Source organism: Kryptolebias marmoratus, linkage group LG18 (assembly GCF_001649575.2).
Source record: "Kryptolebias marmoratus isolate JLee-2015 linkage group LG18, ASM164957v2, whole genome shotgun sequence".
Lineage (NCBI taxonomy): Eukaryota > Metazoa > Chordata > Actinopteri > Cyprinodontiformes > Rivulidae > Kryptolebias > Kryptolebias marmoratus.
This window is the reverse complement of record NC_051447.1, coordinates 5807931-5814284: the sequence shown is the minus strand read 5'-3', so window position 1 is coordinate 5814284 and position 6354 is coordinate 5807931. Positions and strand designations below refer to the sequence as shown.

Sequence of the window (6354 nt, the reverse complement as noted above, 5' to 3'; positions counted from 1 at the left end):
CAATCTACTTTTTCATGATATTCTAATTTTATGACCAGCACCTGTAGTTTTTGGTGGATTCTGCCACGTGATTTGTTTACACTGAGTGCCTACCCTCAGTGCCAAATTTATCTGGCTTTATTTTGAAAGTTACTGGAGTAAATTCTTTCAAACATGCCCCATCTGATGTAGTTCAGGCTGACCTTTTTCATGTTTGATTTCATAGCTTGCAGCGGGCGCCTTTAGCTTCTTTGTAATGTTCTTTGATTTATTAAGTTTAACTAGATAAAAGGCATTAAACACTTGCATGAAAGTGTTTATAAGAGTGAGTCCAGGTGAGTTTAAAGCAGGTGAATGTGAGCGCTGCACCGCTGCAGCATCCAGCTCAGCTCAGCCCAGCTCAGCTCAGCCCAGCTCAGCTCAGCCCGGCGGGCGGCGCATTGCCACCTGGCTGGGATCCTGTTCGGTTCTCTTTGCGCCACACGGAGTTTGAGAAGTGCTCCGGACTTCCTGGTGCGGGGGACCATGGAGATCCTCCGCCGTAACGCCGCGGCCGGGGATTTACTCGCGGCCATGTGAAACCGGGAGGGAACCCCGCCGAGTTGACGAGCCCCGGGTGAGTGGTCGTCTCGTGTCGGAGCAGAACCGGGAGCGGGGGAACTTGTCCCGGAACGCTTGCCTGCTGTCAGTGGAGACGGTGGCGTCCGCCGCGGGGCTGAATGACGGCAGCTCAGCAACAAAGTGAAGCGAAACATAACAAATGGGCTTTTCTGCACTTTATTTGCCGTCTTTGCGAAAGTAACTGAGCTGTTTTACGTTTGGAGAAAAGGGTACTTTGTGTTTTAATATTTAAACTTTGTGCTTATTTGTATTCACTGAGGCCTACCTAGCCAAACCCCCCGCTGTTGAGCTAGCAGAATGGAGGTAGACGACTTCCGGTTTCAGTTAACAAAATAAAGCTACATCCGTAACGCTTCAAAACCCGAAAAGCTAGTTATCCGTGGTTCGCACTAGACGCATCATAAATTTAAAATAAATTAAAACTAATCATGAAATGGAGCATTTAAGTGTGTTGTAGAATCTGTCTATTATTTGTTTTGAGTGTCAAGCTGCGTTATTTCCGGTTTTAGTTTGGCTAGTTGTTGCTGTCTTGACGCGGCCTCCCGCAACGCATTCAATACGGCCTGTGCACCAATCATAGCCTTTCCTGAGCGCAAGCCGAAATCTTTGAGGCTTCTGATTGGCTGCAACTTCCCGTCAGTCATTTTAATTAGCTCCTCCGACCTGCTTCTGTACAGGGTTGAAACGGGACGAGGAGCTCAGTTGATGTTGTTACAAACGATAAAATTTGAAGACATAAACCTCGGCACTGGGATGTGGTTGTTACTGAGACGGTGTTTTGTAAAGTTGTCCACTATGTGACGTTCCCTTCCTCACGAAAAGGGATAGTTACCTTTTCCAACGAGGTATGTGAAGTTTATTTGTTTAAACGGTACTAAAAACGGATATTGAGCGATGTTCTTTCAAAATAAAACCTGAAATTAGCTATGTCAGATGGCGGCACAAATGTAAACAAACGTGCATTTTGCGACTAAAATAGCCAACTGTTTTAGATGCGCATGTAAATGAAAGATATTTTGTAATTTATACTGAAACTACAAGAAGTTTAAAATAAAGAATGTATTTTTGGGGGGAATCAAATGTTTTATTTTGAAAACCTTTGTAGGAAAGCATGTGTCAGTGCTGTTATCTTGACAGTGATGTGCCTCTCAGTCCTTCCTATCCCACTTCAGGATAATGCGGCTTAATGCAGCTTTACATTTTGACAACACAAGGAGTATTCAGTAGATCGTACCACTGTGATTAAAACAGCTTTAAGACCCCAAAACACTGTAACATATGGCCCTCCTGCAGTGTTAGTTTATGTTACAAATAATCCTCTAACTCAAATATCTATCTTGTTACTTTTTATCAGGATTTATTTGAAATCTAATTTCAGAATGGTTGCTACTTCTAGCGTGAGGCAGTGATAGAAGAGGCTGCATGTCTGGATGTGTCAGGGTCGGAACTATTCGCTTTATCAGCTGTTATGTGCAGCCATTGTGTCGCTGCTGAGTTGCTTTTCAGGAATCAACCCTTTTCCCAGCTCTGATGCAAAATAAAGATAGAAGGTAAAGAGGTCAGGGGCAAGTGGGACTTTCATCAGGCTGCTGCAGTTTCTGCAGCTTTCAGGGCTGCAGCGAGAAGAAATGAACAGAAAGGCTTTATTTCTGTTGTTAAAATAAGAATGAGTGCATTTCTTAAATATTCCCGCTTGTCAGAGTATTAGTTTCCAAAACCTCTCACCCACAAAGCTCCTTAAAATGTCGACTTTTACTAGAAAGACTACTTGTGTAGCATGTCAGACCTTAGATATTCTTCTGGCAGCATTCCTGTAGGGTTAAAAGTGTCATGGTGCTGCCTCTGCTGTAAGCAGACAGCGATGAAGATGATAAAGACGAGGAGGCAAATTCCAGAGAATCTTAAAATCTTTGAACCTTCCTGTGTTTTAGTTTTTTGTTTTTTTTTTGACTCCACCACCCTACAAACGCCTCTCAAAAGAGAGATGACAAGTCTGACAGGCGTCATCACCGGTGGGCTTTTGTTGTCTGTAAAAGTTTATTACTGCAACATTTTTAGGTCAGAGGTCTGATTCGTCTCATAGCCACTCTGCTGCTGGTGCATATTTTTAACACTTGACCTTTTTCTCACACAAAAACTCCTGCTGACTTTTAAAAACTGTGACATTTTCGAGCCTCGCTGAAGGTGAGGCCTGCTGATAATAATAACTGATTGTACTACGACACACTTTATCAGAGCTCTAAATGTGGCATTTAGATACCCACATCTTGTTTGTACTTTTAGTCTCCATTGCTGTTTTAAATGTTTTAACTTTGAAATATACAGTGGCCTCAGAAAGTATTCATCCCCATTTCACTTTTTGTAATTTTATGTTGTAGTCTGATGCCAGTACTCTTTAATCTATACTCAATATCCCATAACATCGTCCAAGCAGAATTTTGTACATTTAATTAAAACTAAAATATCACATTTACAGAAGTATTTAGATGCCTCCCATTTCTCTTGATCTCTGCTGAGCTGTTTCTACACTAGAGCTGCATGATATTAAATAAACTTACAATGTGGGCAAATATTGTTTAATACTGCAATGACAATATCAACAGCAATAAACCTCCTTTTTCTCACTTTCTCTCTCAACACCGTCATCTAAACCAGGTGTGGGCATCAAAAGGCCAGTGAGTCTATTGGATTGACCAAATAAATCATTAACATGCAGAACATGAACGATGGTGCTTGAAATACAATGATTTGTGATTTATTGCAGGCCTCTGAGATATTGATATTGCACTCACTGTTATTGTGATGCCTTGACTGGAGTCCACCTGTGGTGAATTAAATTGATTGGACACACTTTGATGAAGGCTCACGCCTCTCTATAGAAGACCTTTCAGCCGACAGTGCAAATCGGAGCATCAAACTGCCTGCACACCTCAGAGACCGACACAGATCTGGGGAAGGCTACCAAGGCTTTTAGAAGCTCAGGTGTCTCTAAAATTACCACGTGGAAGAGGTTTGGCACGATCAGGACTCCTCTGAGAGCTGGTCCCCGGTGTGCACTGAGCAGTCAAGAGAAGGGCTTTAGTGAAGGAGGTGACCAAGAACCCAAGGGTCACTCTGAGCTTCAGAGATCTTATGTAAAGAGGGGACTAAGTTCCAAAAGGAAACCAGAACTGTAGGCCTCCGCTAAGCCGGTATTTATGGTAGAGTGGCTCAACAGAAGCCTCTCTTCAGAGTGAAACACTGGAAAGCTGCTCGAAGGACTCTGACTGTGGGGAAACAAGATTCTCTGGTCTCTTAGCTGTTTGGCCTCACTTCTAAATCTTATGTCTGGAGGAAACCAGGCATTGCTCGTCACCTGCCCAGCACCATCCCCACAGTGAAGCACAGTGGTGGCAGCATCATGTTGTGGTGGTTTTTTTTTTTTAGCAGTAGGGACTGAAAGAATGGTCAGGCTTCAAGAAGAGCTGAATGGAGCAAAGCTTTGATTTCACTACAACAATCCTAACCATTGCAGAACTAGTCAGGTCAGATTTATTTATAAAAGGAATATTTGGAATTTTGAAATCCTTCCTTTGAGCAAACTGAAGCAAGTGCACGACCTGTTCTAGCACTGACTTTGAGCCTCTAAGCCCGGCTGTTTTGTTTTTTTTTCTTTTCTCTTTGTTGTTGACATCTGGTACAAGGCAGCATGAAGCTTAAATCTTCTAGTCAGGCATTTCTGTAGAGTGCTGGAGTGCAAAGATTCTGTCTTTAAGCTTTTTTTTTCTCTGCAACACAATATATTTATACCTATCTGCTTTACATACGTTGCAATGTAGACTCGCATATATACAGGAAATGTTGTTTTGCGTAAAATATTAACATACATCTGTGGACTTTATGCATGATCTCTGTCAGTGTAACAGCTGTAAACACTGATTCTTGAATGTTGCTGCAGTTTTACCAAAAAATAAAATCATGAAAGGCTGGGGGCAAAAAAAAAAGAAAAAAAGATGACTAATGATCACTTCTGGTTCGACTCCATATAAAAGCTGTGTTTTTGTTTTGTCTTTTAATGACGGTCGCGGTTTTCGTTGGTGTAGTTGGTGCTAATGATCTCGCCCCCGGCCCCCAGCTGAAAGATTCTGCTGTGCTCCTAAAGCCCTTTTCATTGACTGGCAGCTGTCGTTAAGGAGGTCGAAACACAAAGACAAGGTTGGAAATTAAAAGGTCAGGTTTGAACTAGAGCTGCCCTATTCAAATAATGGCTATCCGGGCATCCTTTCAGCCTTCATTTAATGTATCCACTTAGAGTTTTTAATAAATATTAAATGTATAATGATGAAACGTCCGTGTCTTGATACTGGCGATTAACTCAGCTGTTGGAGCTGTGATTCAGTGATGGAGAGGAAATGGAAAAAACCTGGCTGTTACCAGGGTCAACCACCACAAATTAGTTCATCTCCTGCTCTTGTTCCTTTTCTATCTGTGTTGCAGCACCTGTAGAGCCTCTTCAGAGACAATCAGCCCATCTGTGTGTGTGTGTGTGTGTGTTTCCTGTTAAAAGGGCAGTGCGTTTGCCAGGCGGTTCCATGGCTCCCAGACCCAGACAGGTTGTGTATGTCTGACAGTTTGTTACATGGCAACGATTTTTCAGAATTTTCTGTCTCTGGGACACAGGAAGTCTCTTCTCTTTTGTGTTTGCCGTTTGACACTCGACCTCTCAGTCTGTTTGTCCGTCTGCGACACACATTCAAGGAAATATTGCAACTTTTTTTATAGTTTGGTCTCGTTTTTTTACGCTTTACTCAACTTTTTTTGATGGCTTTTCTCATACGGTCTCTCTGAATTTATTATTTTCTTAAAACACTGTCTCTAACTTGCAGATTATAATCTCGTCAGTACTCCGGAGGGTGATAAAACCTCAAAATTAGAATGTAGTTTATAACTATTGTGATATTAATACGATGCACCAAAAAAAGTCAAAAACATTGAACATCTTATTTGTGATTGCAGCTTGCAGGAAGTCACATGTATTACCCATAACACATAAAATGAGTTTAACATTGAATGTATGTCCCTGCTTCAGGAAAGATATTCAAATTAAATGCAAAGTTAAACTTGAATTTTTAATACAAACATAGGCAGAGCAGCAATACAACCAAACCTTGTCTGGTCTGATCTCCTGTAGCCAAACTACCTTTAATATGATCCAAATAGCTTCTGTTTTAGTTCAGCTGTTAATGTTTTTCTCCCTCTCAAAATAACTGCATCGAGTAATGTTATCAATAGCACAAGAAGACGCTTTTCTTTATCTAACAAAAAGTTAAACCCGTGTTAGTGCGGATGTTAGGAGATGTTACAGGCCTCAGTAGAAGAAAAGGTAATATTTATAAGTTTTAGTTGGTTTTAAGTCACTTGACTGAATAACATCCAGCAAGTTGGAGAATGTTTAGTTTCACACACATCAGTTCTGTTTAGCTGCTTTGTCGTCTCAGATGTGGTCGTAATGAGCCCTTGTTTTTTTTTTTATCTCTACAAATGTGTCCCGTGCTGGCAAAATAAGTCTGCAGTGCAGATTAGGGCTGCAACAACGAATCGATAAAATTCGATAATGAAAAGCGTTGGCGACAAATTTCATTATCGATATGTGTCGCGCAATTTATGCGTCACTAACGTTGTCGCGGAAACGGTGACGTCACCCGCAGCGCGTTTGCTGAACAAACTCCGTCCCAAATATAAGTCATTGCTCCGTCCGCTCCGTTAAAAAAAAAA

The 6354-nt window shown here is 41.6% G+C and overlaps 1 protein-coding gene across 3 annotated transcripts in view; it reads left to right on the top strand.

Annotated features, from left to right (window-relative positions):
- The first annotated feature begins 422 nt into the window (after positions 1-422).
- The window catches only part of usp6nl (USP6 N-terminal like), an 81413-nt gene continuing 75481 nt past the window's right edge, over positions 423-6354 (top strand). Inside the window, exon 1 of one of the 3 annotated variants that reach the window (XM_017411623.3) lies at positions 423-595. The gene's annotated coding sequence lies outside the window, so the exon portion shown is untranslated. Of the gene's footprint in view, positions 596-1314; positions 1446-6354 lie in introns of those variants that run through there. The other 2 variants (XM_037981137.1, XM_017411624.3) reach the window with 2 other exon arrangements.